Here is a 16,754-nt window from a genome sequence, read left to right as displayed (position 1 = left end):
GCTTTTAACTATGTTTTAAAATCTGGTGGGCCAGTCTTCCACTCGGAGAAGGCAATGGCACCCCACTCCAGTACTCTTGCCTGGAAAATTCCATGGATGGAGGAGCCTGGTGGGCTGCAGTCCATGGGGTCGCTAAGAGTCGGACACGACTGAGCGACTTCACTTTCCCTTTTCACTTTCATGCATTGGAGAAGGAAATGGTAACCCACTCCAGTGTTCTTGCCTGGAGAATCCCAGGGATGGGGGAGCCTGGTGGGCTACTGTCTATGGGGTCGCACAGAGTCAGACACGACTGAAGCGACTTAGCAGTAGCGGTCTTCTACTCTTTTTTTCAGAAAAGTTGTAAACATGAATGTTTTCTTGTATTTCTTATATTACTTTTAAAAGCACAAATAGCGTTTTTTTTTTTTTAAAGAACCAAAATCTGCTTAAGCCAGAAGAATGAAAAAGGGTGGTTGAGGGAAGAATGCTAGCTACATTTTTATTTTTATTTTTTTTGAGAAATATAGAGTCATATTGAGAGCAGTTTGTTTTGGCTTTTTAGTACTTTTTTTTTTTTTTTTTTTTTAAGAACAAAGAGCATTCTGATCTCATCTGGGTTTAACGTGCTGCTCCTGTGAATTTATTATGTAATTCATTTGCTGTAAAAGTATGTATGTCATGCCTGCTCTCTGCCAAACACTGGTGATGCAATGAATGTTGAGCAAACCCAAGGTCCCCTCACGGAACTTAAACTCATCAAGAGGAGATAGTTAAACAATTCCATGAATAAATATAAAATGTTAACAGTAGTGAGTGCTGTTCTGAAGAGTACATGGTGCCCTAAGTGTTTATAAAAGATTTGACTACACAGGGAGGTCTGTGAAGGTTTTCTGCAATCAAGCTCTCCCTGAAGAGTTAGGCCGATGAAGGACAAGAAAGCCACATACACCCATCTCTACTGGAACGTATGTAACAGAAAAGTCCAAATCCTTCTTTTGTTGGAAGATCTGAATTTTACTTTCTAACAAATTTTCATTGTACAGTATTTTAATTTTATTATGCAAAATCTTTACATCACCCAAGGGACAAGGTGTTAACTAGATAGGTGGAAACAGTCATGGATATTAAGTTGGGAGGGGTTTTTTTTGCAAGGGGACTAACTGGAAGTTGGTGGGTGAATATTTTCATGTTTTGATGGATTTTCCCTACCCGGATTCATAATAGTGGAGATTTAGTGAGTATTTGAAAAAATGGGGACTTCTTGGTAATCATCTTTAAAGGTAGGGCTGTTTCATTGATGATGGAGGGCAAGGATGCCTGAATCCGTTTTTTGCAGTGACTTTTGGTTGCCTTTGAAATCTTTGTAATTCACCACGGGCTTCCTTGTCATAGTTACTAATATTCTAGAATCATAGAGATGGAAGGAACTCTGAAGATCTCTTCTTTTTGTGAGCATTTCTTTCTCTTTTTGTGAGCACAATCAACGTTCCTTCCTCCCTTACATCTTTTCTCCTTCCCTCCCCACCTTCTTCCCACAATATTTATTGCAATCCTTTATGAGATCCATTATGTCCAATTATAACCTGACATGGAACAACGGACTGATTCCAAATTGGGAAAGGAGTAGGTCAAGGCTATATATTGTCACCCTGCTTATTTAACTTATATGCATAGTACATCACGTGAAATGCCGGGCTGGATGAAGCACAAGCTGGAATCAAGGTTGCCAGGAGAAATATCAATAACCTCAGATATGCAGATGACACCACCCTTATCAGTTCAGTTCAGTTCAGTTGCTCAGTCGTGTCCGACTCTTTGCGACCCCATGAATCACAGCATGTCAGTCCTCCCTGTCCATCACCAACTCCCGGAGTTCACCCAAACTCATGTTCATTGAGTCAGTGATGCCATCCAGCCATCTCATCCTCTGTCATCCCCTTCTCCTCCTGCCCTCAATCCCTCCCAGCATCAGGGTTTTTTCCAATGAGTCAACTCTTTGCATGAGGTGGCCAGAATATTGGAGTTTCAGCCTCAGCATCAGTCCTTCTAATGAACACCCAGGACTGGTCTCCTTTAGGATGGCCTGGTTGGATCTCCTTGCAGTCCAAGGGACTCTCAAGAGTCTTCTCCAGCACCACAGTTCAAAAGCATCAATGCTTCAATGCTCAGCTTTCTTCACAGTCCAACTCTCACATACATACATGACCACTGGAAAAACCATAGCCTTGACTAGATGGACCTTTGTTGGCAAAGTAATATCTCTGCTTTTTAATATGCTATCTAGGTTGGTCATAACTTTCCTTCCAAGGAGTAAGCGTCTTTTAACTTCATGACTGCAATCACCATCTGCAGTGATTTTGGAGACCGAAAAAATAAAGTCTGACACTGTTTCCACTGTTGCCCCATATATTTCCCATGAAGTGATGGGACCAGATGCCATGATCTTAGTTTTCTGAATGTTGAGCTTTAAGCCAACTTTTTCACTCTCCTCTTTCACTTTCATCAAGAGGCTTTTTAGTTCTTCTTCACTTTCTGCCATAAGGGTGGTGTCATCTGCATATCTGAGGTTATTGATATTTCTCCTGGCAATCTTGATTCCAGCTTGTGCTTCTTCCAGCCTGGTGTTTCTCATAATGTACTCTGCATAGAAGTTAAATAAGCAGGGTGACAATATACAGCCTTGACATACTCCTTTTCCTATTTGGAACCAGTCTGTTGTTCCATGTCCAGTTCTAACTGTTGCTTCCTGACCTGCATATAGATTTCTGAAGAGGCAGCAGGTGGTCTGGTATTCCCATCTCTTTCAGAATTTTCCACAGTTTATTGTGATCCACACAGTCAAAGGCTTTGGCATAGTCAATAAAGCAGAAATAAATGTTTTTCTGGAACTCTCTTGCTTTTTCTATGATCTAGCAGATGTTGGCAATTTGATCTCTGGTTCCTCTGCCTTTTCTAAAACCAGCTTGAACATCTGGAAGTTCACAGTTCATGTATTGCTGAAGCCTGGCTTGGAGAATTTTGAGCATTACTTTACTAGTGTGTGAGATGAGTGCAATTGTGCGGTAGTTTGAGCATTCTTTGGCATTGACTTTCTTTGGGATTGGAATGAAAGCTGACCTTTTCCAGTCCTGTGGCCACTGCTGAGTTTTTCAAATTTGCTGGCATATTGAGTGCAGCACTTTCACAGCATCATCTTTCAGGATTTGAAATAGCTCAACTGGAATTCCATCACCTCCACTAGCTTTGTTCGTAGTGATACTTCCTAAGGCCCACTTGACTTTACATTCCAGGATGTCTGGCTCTAGGTGAGTGATCATACCATCATGATTATCTTGGTCATGAAGATCTTTTTTGTACAGTTCTGTGTATTCTTGCCACCTCTTCTTAATATCTTCTGCTTCTGTTAGGTTCATACCATTTCTGTCCTTTATCGAGCCCATCTTTGCCTGAAATGTTCTCTTGGTATCTCTAATTTTCTTGAAGAGATCTCTAGACCCTACCATTCTGTTGTTTTCCTCTATTTCTTTCCACTGACAGCTGAGGAAGGCTTTCTTATCTCTCCTTGCTATTCTTTGGAACTCTGCATTCAAATGGGAATATCTTTCCTCTACTCTTTTGCTTTTCACTTCTCTTCTTTTCACAGCTATTTGTAAGGCCTCCCCAGACAGCCATTTTGCTTTTTTGCATTTCTTCTCCATGGGGATGGTCTTGATTCCTGTCTCCTGTACAATGTCACGAACCTCTGTCCATAGTTCATCAGGTACTCTGTCTATCAGATCTAGTCCCTTAAATCTATTTCTCACTTCCACTGTATAATCATAAGGGATTCGATTTAGGTCATACCTGAATGGTCTAATGGTTTTCCCTACTTTCTTCAATTTAAGTCTGAATTTGGTAATAAGGAGTTCATGATCTGAGCCCCAGTCAGCTCTTGGTCTTGTTTTTGTTGACTGTATAGAGCTTCTCCATCTTTGACTGCAAAGAATATAATCAATCTGATTTTGGTGTTGACCATCTGGTGATGTCCATGTGTAGAGTCTTCTCTTATGTTGTTGGAAGAGGGTGTTTGCTATGACCAGTGCGTTCTCTTGGCAAAACTGTATTAGCTTTTGCCCTTATGGCAGAAAGCAAAGAGGAACTAAAGAGCCTCTCGATGAAAGTGAAAGAGGAAAGTGAAAAAGCTGGCTTAAAACTCAACATTCAAAAAATGAAGATCATGGCATCTGGTCCCATCACTTCTTGGCAAATAGATGGGAAAACAATGGAAACAGGGACAGACTTTATTTTGGGGGGTCTAAAATCACTGCAGATGGTGACGCAGCCATGAAATTAAAAGATGCTTGCTCCTTGGAAGAAAAGGTATGACAAATTTAGACAGCATATTGAAAACCAGAGACATTACTTTGCCTACAAAGGTCCATCTAGTCAAAGCTATGGTTTTTTCAGTAATCATGTATGGATGTGAGAGTTGGACCATGAAGAAAGTTGAGCCAAAGAATTGATGCTTTTGAACTGTGGTGTTGGAGAAGACTCTTGAGAGTCCCTTGGACTGCAAGGAGATCCAACCAGACCATCCTAAAGGAAATCAGTCCTGAATATTCATTGGAAGGACTGATGCTGCAGCTGAAACTCCAATACTTTGGCTACCTAATGCAAAGAACCGACTCATTGGAAAAGACCCTGATGCTGGGCAAGATTGAAGGCAGGAGGAGAAGGGGATGACAGAAGATGAGATGGTTGGATGGCATCACCAACTCGATGGACATGAGTTTGAACAAGCTCTGGGAGTTGGTGATGGACAGGGAGGCCTGGCGTGCTGCAGTCCCTGGAGTTGCAAAGAGTCACACACGACTGAGCGACTGAACAGAACTTAAGTGCTGACCATTGAGGATATAAAAGTGAACAAAAACAGGTGTTGAAAAAGGACCATGGATGTTTGTGTTTTATTTACAAGGAGCAAATATTTTGGTGGCAGTTACTATAGACTACTATTTTTTTTCTTCTGCATGAGGTTTAAGGAATTTCTCACCATGTAAATCAGTTCAGTTGCTCAGTCATGTCTGACTCTTTGCAACCCCATAAACCGCAGCACGCCAGGCCTCCCTGTCCATCATCAACCCCCGGAGTTAACACAAACTCACGTCCATTGAGTTGGTGATGCCATCCAACTATCTCATCCTCTGTTGTCCCCTTCTCCTCCTGCATTCAATCTTTCCCAATATCAGGGTCTTTTCAAATGAGTCAGCTCTTCACATCAGGTGGCCAAAATATTAGAGTTTCAGCTTCAACATCAGTCCTTCCAATGAACACCCAGGACTGATTTCCTTGCAGTCCAAGGGACTCTCAAGAGTCTTCTCCAACACCACAGTTCAAAAGCATCAATTCTTCAGCACTCAGCTTTCTTTAGAGTCCAACTCTCACATCCATACATGACTACTGGAAAAACCATAGCCTTGACTAGACGGATCTTTGTTGACAAAGTACTGTCTCTGCTTTTTAATATGCTCTCTAGGTTGGTCATAACTTTCCTCCTAAGGAGTAAGCGTCTCTTAATTTCATGGCTGCAGTCACCATCTGCAGTGATTTTGGAGACTCCCTAAAATAAAGTCTGTCCCTGTTTCCATTGTTTTCCCATCTATTTGCCATGAAGTGATGGGACTGTATGCCATGATCTTAGTTTTCTGAATGTTGAGCTTTAAGCCAACTTTTTCACTCTCCTCTTTCACTTTCATCAAGAGGCTCTTTAGTTCTTCTTCACTTTCCGCCATAGGGGTAGTATCATCTGCATGTATGAGGTTATTGATATTTCTCCTGGCAATCTTGATTCCAGCTTGTGCTTCCTCCAGCCCAGCGTTTCCAGCCTTGACGTACTCCTTTTCATATTTGGAACCAGTCTGTTGTTCTGTGTCCAGTTCTAACTGTTGCTTCCTGACCTGCATATAGGTTTCTCAAGAGGCAGGTCAGGTGGTCTGGTATTCCTATCTCTCAGAATTTTCCACAGTTTATTGTGAACCACACAGTCAGAGACCAAGTAAAAGCAAGATAAGAGGAAAGAAAGGAAAATATCTTTAAATTAAGACAATACTGTTAACTTGTTTTAACCATTGATTTTTGCTGTTTGGTCTCAGAAAAATGTTAACAAATTTACCTAAGTTATAATAAGAAAAACCTCTGATGTACATGCAAAAATTTGTATGTAACAAAGAGTTCTACATTAATTATCTAGTTTATAAAAAGGTCTTTAAGTAAATATTTCAGTTTTATGTTCGAATTATCGAATACTTCCAAACAAAATGTGGGCAAAATATTTTTTTTCTTAAGGGCAACGGCCATTTTACCCATAACATGTGGACTTCTTAATACACCAGTAGATGGCAGTAGTCTTCAGCCCATGATTGTTAACAACTCTGACACCTTCAGTTCAGTTCAGTTGCTCAGTTGTGTCCGACTCTTTGAGTCTCCATGCATTGCAGCATGCCAGGCTTCCCTGTCTATTACCAACCCCGGAGCTTGCTCAAACTCATGTCCATCGAGTCGGTGATGCCATCCAACCATCTCATCCCCTGTCATCCCTTTCTCTTCCTGCTTTCAATCTTGCCCAGCATCAGGGTCTTTTCCAATGAGTCGATTCTTTGCATCAGGTGGCCAAAGTATTGGAGTTTCAGCTGCAGCATCAGTCCTTCCAATGAATATTCAGGACTGATTTCCTTTAGGATGGTCTGGTTGGATCTCCTTGCAGTCCAAGGGACTCTCAAGAGTCTTCTCCAACACCACAGTTCAAAAGCATCAATTCTTTGGCTCAACTTTCTTCATGGTCCAACTCTCACATCCATACATGATTACTGAAAAAACCATAGCTTTGACTAGATGGACCTTTGTAGGCAAAGTAATGTCTCTGGTTTTCAATATGCTGTCTAGATTTGTCATACCTTTTCTTCCAAGGAGCAAGCATCTTTTAATTTCATGGCTGCATCACCATCTGCAGTGATTTTAGACTCCCCAAAATAAAGTCTGTCCCTGTTTCCATTGTTTTCCCATCTATTTGCCAAGAAGTGATGGGACCAGATGCCATGATCTTCATTTTTTGAATGTTGAGTTTTAAGCCAGCTTTTTCACTTTCCTCTTTCACTTTCATCGAGAGGCTCTTTAGTTCCTCTTTGCTTTCTGCCATAAGGGTGGTGTCATCTGCATATCTGAGGTTATTGATATTTCTCCCAGCAATCTTGATTCCAACCTGTGCTTCATCCAGCCCAGCATTTTGCATGATGTGCTCTGTATATAAGTTAAATAAGCAGGGTGACAATATACAGCCTTGACCTACTCGTTCCCAATTTGGAACCAGTCTGTTGTTCCATGTCCAGTTCTAACTGTTGCTTCTTGATCTGCATACAGATTTCTTAGGAGGCAGGTAAGGTAGTCTGGTTCCCATCCTATTCCCATCTCTTGAAAAATTTTCCACAGTTTTTTGTGATCTACACAGTCAAAGGCTTTGGTGTAATCAATAAAGCGGAAGTAGATGTTTTTCTGGAATTCTCTTCCTTTTTCTATAATCCAGTGGATGTTGGCAATTTGATCTCTGGTTCCTCTGCCTTTTCTAAAACCAGCTTGAACATCTGGAAGTTCATGGTTCATGAACTGTTGAAGCCTGGCTTGGAGAATTTTGCACATTACTTTGCTAGCATGTGAGATGAGTGCAATTGTGTGGTAGTTTGAACATTCTTTGGCATTGCCCTTCTTTGGATTGGAATGAAAACTGACGTTTTCCAGTCCTGTGGCCACTGCTGAGTTTTCCAAATTTGCTGGCATATTGAGTGTAGCACTTTCACAGCATCATCTTTTAGGATTTGAAATAGCTCAACTGGAATTCCATCATCTCCACTAGCTTTGTTCATAGTGATGCTTCTTAAGGCCCACTTGACTTCGCATTCCAGGATGTCTGGCTCTAGGTCAGTGATCACACCATCATGGTTATCTGGGTCATGAAGATATTTTTTCTATAGTTCTGTGTATTCTTGCCACCTCTTCTTAATATCTTCTGCTTCTGTTAGGTCCATACCATTTCTGTCCTTTATTGTGCCCATTTTTGCATGAAATGTTTCCTTGGTATCTGTAATTTTCTTGAAGAGATCTCTAGTCTTTTTCATTCTATTGTTTGCCTCTGTTTCTTTGCATTGATTACTGAGGATGGCTTTCTTATCTCTCCTTGCTATTCTTTGAAACTCTGCATTCAAATGGGTATATTTTTCCTTTTCTCCTTTCACTTTTCTTCTTTTCTCAGCTATTTGTAAGGCCTTGTCAGACAACCATTTTGCCTTTTTGCATTTCTTTTTCTTGGGGATGGTCTTGATCACTGCCTTCTGTACAATGTCATGAACCTCCATCCATAGTTCTTCAGGTAGTCTGTCTGTCAGATCTAATCCCTTGAATCTATTTGTCACTTCCACTGTATAATTGTGAGGAATATGATTTAGGTCATACCTGAATGGTCTAGTGGTTTTCCCTATTTTCTTCAATTTAAGCCTGAATTTTCCAATAATGAGTTCATGATCTGACCCACAGTCAGCTCCCAGCCCTGTTTTTGATGACTGTATAGAACTTCTCCATCTTTGGCTGCAACGAATATGATCAATCTGATTTCGGTATTGACCATCTGTTGATGTCCATGTGTAGAGTCTTCTCTTGTGTTGTTGGAAGAGGGTGTTTGCTATGACCATGGGTTCTCTTGGCAAAAGTCTGTTAGCCTTTGTCCTGCTTCATTCCGTACTCCAAGGCCAAATTTGCCTGTTACTCCAGGTATCTCTTGACTTCCTACTTTTGCATTCCAGTCCCCTATGGTGCAAAAGGATATCTTTTTTGGGTGTTTGTTCTAGAAAGTCTTATAGGTCTTCATAGAACTATTCAACTTCAGCTTCTTCAGCATTACTGGTTGGGGCATAGACTAGGATTACTGTGATATTGAATGATTTGCCTTGGAAACAAGCAGAGATCATCCTGTCATTTTTGAGATTGCATCCAAGTACTGTATTTTGGACTCTTGTTGACTATAAGGGTTACTCCATTTCTTCTAAGGGATTCTTGCCCACAGTAGTAGATATAAGGGTCATCTGAGTTAAATTCACCCATTCCAGTCCATTTTATTTCACTGATTCCTAAAATGTTGATGTTCACTCTTGCCATCTCCTGTTTGACCACTTCTAATTTACCTTGATTCATGGACCTAACGTTCCAGGTTCCTATGCAATATTGCTCTTTACAGTATCAGACTTTACTTCCATCACCAATCACATCAACAAGTGGGTATTGTTTTCACTTCGCCACTGTCTCCTCATTCTTCCTGGAGTTATTTCTCCACTCTTCTCCAGTAGCATGTTGGGCACCTATCGACCTGGGGAGTTCATCTTTCAGTGTCTTATCTTTTTGCCTTTTCATACTGTTCATGGGGCTCTCAAGGGAAGAATAGTGAAGTGGTTTGCCACTGACATCTTAATACATCTTTATTTTTAGTTAGTAGAAAAATAAGCCTTCAAATTATACAAGAATCACATGGCTTTTGGTCATTCCTACCCTGTGAACTAAAAGTCTCCATCTGTGAAAATATGTCCCTGAAATACAGTACAGTTAAATTTTAAAGCAAGTTGCATAGAATTCCCTGTTGTTCCAATGATTAGGACTCAGGCGCTTTCACTATAGAGGGTGCAGACAATATGTGGATTTTCTTCCTCAATATCTCTGTCTCTTCCTTCCGTCCTCCCACAAATACTTACTGAGCACCCACCATGTTGATCATTGAAAATATGAGGGGTGAGCAAAGCAGCAATAGTGCAGCCAAGAATGCCCCTGCCAATACAGGAGATGCAGGAGACATGGGTTGGGTATCTGGGTTGGGAAGATCTCCTGGAAGAGGAAGTGGCAGTCCATTCTGGTATTCTTGGCTGGAAAATTTCATGGCCAGAGGAGCCTCTCGGGCTACAGTCCATGGGTCACAAAGAGTCAAACACAACTGAACGTGCATGCACACACACACACACACATACCCCTTGTAGGCCCCTGCAGAGGGACAGATATATAAGTTCCATTTTCTTATTATAACAAAAAAATCTAGAAAGAACATTTTTATGCATGTTCTTGAGCTTCTTTTGGACAGTGGTTCTCAAAGTGTGGTCTGAGCCATGAGAACAAAACTATCTTTATAAATAGTATAAAGATGTTATTTGCCCTTTCTCGCTCATAAATGTACAATGGAGCCTTCCAGAAGCTACATGATGTTGATTTGCAACACAAATAAGATATAAGGGTCTGGATATTTTTTAATAAGCTAGACAAAGAGATTCATAAAAATGTAACAATGCCAAAGACTTCTCACTAATTTTTATTTTTTGGCTTGGGAAAATGTGATTATTTTAACTAAATTTTATTTACATTAATATGAATGGGTCATTGTTTTAAATGAATAAATCATTATCTTAAGTCTTTCTCACTTTTACTTTCCAATAAGGTAAATATCAATAGGTATCTTCTGCATAAACAAAATTTCTTTGGTGTCCTCAGTCATTTTGAAGAGTGTGATGGAGATCTGGTGCCAAAAATTTCAAAAGTCACTGTTGTAGTGTATGTATTCTGCAGTAGGGTTGCTGGGTCGTATTCAGTTTTGCTTTGTGTGTGTGTTCAGTTGCTCAATAGTGTTCATCTCTTTGTGACCCTAAGGACTGTAGCCCACCAGGCTCCTCTGTCCGTGGAATTTTCCAGGCAAAAGTACTGGAGCAAGTTGCCATTTCCTATTGCAGGGGATCTTCCCAACCAGGGATCAAACCCACATCTCCTGTGTCTCCTGCGTTGGCAAGCAGATTCTTTACCACTATCTAGATGTTGCCAAACTGTTCTCCACAGTGGCTAAAGCTGGCCTTTTAAAAAAATCTGTATATAGTTGTTTTTGTTTTCAGGTAAATTTGAAACTGTAAATAATTATAGAATTGTTATTAAAGTAGGCTAATGATACAATAGAGATTTGATATATGAAATATTGAATATCTTTTCTAAACAACTGTGAGAAATTTATGGTACTTTTATTTTTAGAGTACTTTAGAGGAAGAAGTTTTTCCTGGCCACTAAGAATAGCATTGTAGAGTATAAACATTAAATGTATTAGATTTATTTTTGTTTGGTGCCTCAGGGGAGGTAGATGTGTACAAGTTATGCAAATCAACCTTTTTTTTTTCTATCATCAGGGGAATTTCATTTTTCTTAAATTCTACCTTTTGCTATTTTGGTTAAAACCTAAGCCATGTTCCACTGACCCTCAATTTGTTTAAAAAAAAATGCTGAGGCATCTAATATTGAAAAAGTAATAATTCAAAACCTGTTAGTTCATAGCTCACTTTGTGAAAGTTTATTTTAAGTAATTCAGCTTCAATTTTAAGCTTGTTTGATTGTAGAATATTTGAATTGTGCAAGTCTAGTTGATTGAATACTTTGCATTAAATTTTGGCAATGAGATGTGAGTAAATATATAAACTTCTACAGGTGAAGGACCAAGATGCAGCAATATTAATTGGCTGTTCTTACAGTGGTTTTGCAGATAGAGATTTGCACACTCTCATGGTGGTTTAGTCGCTCAGTCGTGTCTGACTCTGTGCGACCCCATGGACTGTAGCCCGCCAGGCTCCTCTGTCCATGGGATTCTCCAGGCAAGAATACTGGAGTAGGTTGCCATTTCCTTCTCCAGGGGATCTTCCCACCCCAGGGATCAAACCCAGGTCTCCTGCATTGCAGGCAGATTCTTTACCAACTTAGCTATGAGGGAGCACTTTGCACACTCTACTGTAGTAGTAAAATGCAATGTGACCACAGTCAGCTGTTACCTGTCTATTTATGGTGGAGGGTTTTCAGCAACCAAGAGTTAATCAAGGTAGGATTTCATTCTGCTGTGCGGCTGTGACAAAGCATGCAGAGAAGTGGTTGGGCTAGGTTAGAAACCGATGTCTACAATTCAGAAGACATGTCTGAGCAATCATAACACTGTTGATGCAAAGCACATCACAAGAACCAGTGGAAATTGTTTTTTTCTCTGTTGTTAGGAGATTATCCTTTCTTGGGCTTCAAAATCACTGCAGATGGTGACTGCAGCCGTGAAATTAACAAACACCTGCTCCTTGGAAGAAAAGCTACGACCAACCTAGATAGCTTGTTAAAAAGCAGGGACATTGCTGATAAAGGTCCGTCTAGTCAAAGCTATGGTTTTCCCAGTAGTCATGTATGGATGTGAGAGTTGGACCATAAAGAAGGCTGAGCATCAAAGAATTGATGCTTTTGAACTGTGGTGTTGAAGAAGACTCTTAAGAGTCCCTTGGACAGCAAGGAGATCAAACCAGTAAATCCTAAAGGAAATTTGTCCTGAATATTCATTGGAAAGACCTGATGTGAAGAGCTGGCTCATTAGAAAAGACCCTGATGCTGGAAAAGATTGAAGGCAGGAGAAGGGGATTTTAGAGGATGAGGTGGTTGGATGGCTTGATGTCTGCCCTCAACAGAGTGTTAAAAAAATCTCTTTCAAATTAATGCATGAATGTGTGACCCTCCCTAGGGCTCATTTTCTTCTATCAGAAAAATGGCTGAACTAGATGAAGTCAGTCCATCACTGACTTGATGGACATAAGTTTGAGCAAGCTCCAGGAGATGGTGAAGGACAGGGAAGCCTGGCATTCTGAAGTCCATGGGGTTGCAAAGAGTTGGATACAACTGAGTGACTGAACAACAACAAAGGAAATTATCCAGCAACTAGTGGGGCTACCTGAGGGAACTGTGTCTTCAGGTGAGAAGACTTCCGTCTTCAGTCCATATTGTGTCAGTTGCCAGCCTCCCAGAAGGTAATGGTCTGTAGGGTTGTTGATCCAGGCGTGAATATATTTGAAGGTGTAATTCTGTAAGGCAGGTCCTTTTGAGGGGAAGATAAATCTGATGGTTTTGGCTGTTAGGATTACTGACTTTATTTGAATCACCTCAAGAAGTAAAGAACTTAGAAATTGTCTAGCTCAGCCATTTTTCTGATAGAAGAAAATGAGACCTAGGGAGGGTCACACATTCATGTATTCATTTGAAAGAGATTTTTTCTAACACTCTGTTGAGGGCAGACATCATGAATAAGTAGGCTGAATGTATGGTTTATCATCCAAACCAGGACACTTTTGAGAGTTAAACAGAGTGCTGTTAATAATTATGCCAAGGCATTAAAGCCAAAACTCTCCTGGGCAAAAATGAATTTAGAGTCACCCTAAAATAATCCAAACCCTCAAGGAGCCCAATATCTGATGGGAAAGAGATGTGTAACCATGAGATGGAGATAGTTATGCACTATGATAAGTATAAGAGAAATACTGGAAAAGGGTGAGTAAAGACCTCATGGAAAAAGCAACACCCCAGCTGGGTTCTGAGGAGTGAGTCACAGTTTATCCAGTGGAGAAGGGGAGAAGGGGTGTTCCCAGCAGCAGGAAGAGACTATGGAAAGCCTTAGCACCATTTCATTCCTTTGGGAGTGCTGCAAGCAGTTTCCTGTGGTCAGGATGCATGGCTGGAGGACAGGAAGTGCTGAAATGAGGCTGGTCAGTCAGTTAGTTCAGTCGCTCAATCATGTTCGACTCTTTGTGACCCCATGAATCGCAGCACACCAGGCCTCCCTGTCCATCATCACCCAGACTCACATCCATTGAGTCAGTGATGCTATCCAGCCATCTCATCCTCTGTCATCCCCTTCTCCTCTTGCCCCCAATCCCTCCCAGCATCAGAGTCTTTTCCAATGAGTCAACTCTTCGCATGAAGTGGCCAAAGTACTGGAGTTTCAGCTTCAGCATCATTCCTTCCAAAGAAATCCCAGGGCTGATCTCCTTCAGAATGGACTGGTTGGATCTCCTTGCAGTCCAAGGGACTCTCAAGAGTCTTCTCCAACACCACAGTTCAAAAGCATCAGTTCTTCAATGCTCAGCTTTCTTCACAGTCCAACTCTCACATCCATACATGACCACAGGAAAAACCATAGCCTTGACTAGACGGACCTTTTTTGGCAAAATAATGTCTCTGCTTTTCAATATGCTATCTAGGTTGGTCATAACTTTTCTTCCAAGGAGTAAGCGTCTTTTAATTTCGTGGCTGCAGTCACCATCTCAGTGATTTTGGAGCCCCCAAAAATAAAGTCTTATACTGTTTCCACTGTTTCCCCATCTATTTCCCATGAAGTGATGGGACCAGATGCCATGATCTTAGTTTTCTGAACATTGAGCTTTAAGCCAACTTTTTCACTCTCCACTTTGAGGCTGGTAGGGACCAGTTATCAAGGCATTACATGGTGTACAAAAGAGTGTGGATTTTAATTGTAGGCAATAAGGGCACCATGGAGAGGTTTTAAGCAGAGCCATGATATAATCATATTTGTGTTTTAGAAAGTTTACTCTGACAGCAAGTGGGAGATGCATTGGGGGAGGAGAGAATAGTCAGGAGGCTTTTGCATTAAGCCAGATGAATGATGGCAAGACCTAGATTAGGCAGCAGTGATGAGGTTAAGCCTTAATGTGCAGAGTCAAAGACTTAAAGAATATTGGCTCAAGTAACTAAAAACTCCAGAGGGTATGCCAGCTTTCAAGCATGGCTGCTTACAGGAGCTCAAACAATGCCAATTGCATGTGGACTCTCTTAGCTCAGCATCCTTCATGATGGGCTCTCTCTTGAGAACTTGTATCCCCTCAGCTTCAGATCCAGTGAAAGGGGACACCTGCCTTGGTACTCAATGCATCAACCAATCAGTCACTGGGGCCAAGGGAATGAGAGCCTCTGATTGCCCAGACTGGGTCACATGCTCTAGCCTATGTTAGGGATGAGACTGTACATAAACTTCATTAACAGAGAGAAGAAAAATAAGTGGATCCAGTGGGAAAATCAGGAGCTTTTTCTGGAAAGAGTGGAGTACATATCAGGGAGGTGAAGAACACCTACCAGGGAGGCAGAGCTGGATTGACCCCCGGGAAATTGCTCTGACCTCAGTCCATTGGCCACACAGCAAGTTCGGGAAAAGGTCATCCTTAGTCAGGAGGGAGTCATCCTCTTTCTCTTAATTTCCATGGAGAAGGAGGAAAAGAGAGGGACTAGCTTGACTGAATTGACTCTAAGAGATTTGCTGAGAATAGGGATGAAGTTATTTTATCTCAAAAGGGAGAGATGAGAGGGAATTCCCTGGCAGTCCAGTGGTTCTCCAGGCTTCCATTGCAGGGGGCATGGGTTCTATTCCTAGTCAGAGAACTAAGATCGCACATGCCACATGTCGTGGCAAAAAAAAAAGGAGAAATGGCTCCAACCCTCTCTCTGGCCTAAAGTGCAGGCTCTACAACTTTCTTGTCTTTGGAATTATTTCAACATAAATTGCGAACACTAGTGTGCCTCCCCTAACTACTTCAGTGTGCATATCATTATAGAGTTCAATATTTGTTTACAGTTTTTCTCTTTTTTTAATTTTATGTATTTATTTTTGGTTGCACCGGGTCTTAACTGCTGCGTGCAGGCTTTCTCTAGCTGTGTCGAGCAGGGGTGCTCTCTAGCTGGAGTGCACGGGCTTCTCACTGTGGTGGCTTCTCATTGCAGAGCGCAGGTTCTAGGGCGCTCAGGCTTTATTAGTTGTGGCACATGGGTTTGGTTTCCCTGCAATATGTGGAATCTTCCCCAACTAGGGATCAAACCCATGTCCCCTGCATTGGCAGCCAGATTCTTTTGAGGTAAAATTTACTTAGGTTGAAATGCAAAAATCTGAAGTGTGTAGTCACTGAGTTTTAAGAAATGCACACACCTGTGTAAACCACACCTGGCAGACTTTTTATTACCGTAGAGTGAACAGAAAAATCCATCACCTTCAGATTTTATCTGAGGGCAGGGAAGAATGAGACCATCAGAGTGGTTTTCAAGGAACAGCAAGGCCAAGGAGGTGGAAGGAGGAGGATGAAGCCCTTCCCTGATAACTATAACTGTCCCCCTAGGCCTGCCTGTTCAAGGTTGTCGTTACACTGCACAGTGATGCCTTAGAACATAACATAAAGTAGTGCTCAGTCACTCTGGGCCCGTGTTAGTGATGCTATTGTTGTTATTGTTATTATCCTCACCTGATGGCAATTCTTTGTCAATTTTTAATTGATCAAAACCCTGTAAGAAAAGAAGGGTGAATGGTAGAATCTGGACATGACACCTTACCCTGATACCTACCAACTCTGAGGTTTTAACTGAAAACCAGCAAATAATGAACAGTGTTATATACAAAAATGAAGTGATGGTAGATTGCCTATTTAGCAGCTATCCCCTTCATTTTCCTTGATGGCAAAGCCCACTTCAAGCCAGAAAGGCAGAAGATAGGCCTTTCCTATAGCTGGGCATGTGAACCAATCCTGACCAACGAGACATTAGGAAAAGTTGCTGGGAGCTTCTGGGAAAGTTTTTCCTAATTAATGGAAAGTTCTATGGGAGAAAATGCCCCCTTTCCTTCCTAGGTTTATTGTCATAGGATGTGATTGTTAGCTTTCCTTTCATAGGAAAATTCTCTTAGCTTTCCCCGCATGGTGGCAAAATAGCTGCCATGAGGGGAAAGCTAAGAGAATGTAAGAAAAGTCAGCTCATACCTCTGAGTCTTAAATCTGATGCATTCTGGAGTGAGTGCTTATCAAGATGCCTTGGTTTGTGAAGTCATACATTTCTTATTGTTTAAGTTATCTTTCATTGGATAGTCTGTTCCTTGCAGCCTAAAGCAT

The 16,754-nt window shown here is 41.3% G+C and overlaps 1 long non-coding RNA gene across 1 annotated transcript in view; it reads left to right on the top strand.

Moving 5' to 3' along the window:
* LOC138992078 (uncharacterized) overlaps positions 1-16,754 on the top strand; it is a 119,253-nt gene that overhangs the window by 50,353 nt on the left and 52,146 nt on the right. The window lies entirely within an intron of this gene.

This window comes from Bos mutus, chromosome 19, assembly GCF_027580195.1.
Source record: "Bos mutus isolate GX-2022 chromosome 19, NWIPB_WYAK_1.1, whole genome shotgun sequence".
In the NCBI taxonomy this organism is placed as follows: domain Eukaryota; kingdom Metazoa; phylum Chordata; class Mammalia; order Artiodactyla; family Bovidae; genus Bos; species Bos mutus.
This window is presented reverse-complemented; position numbering and strand designations above follow the sequence as displayed.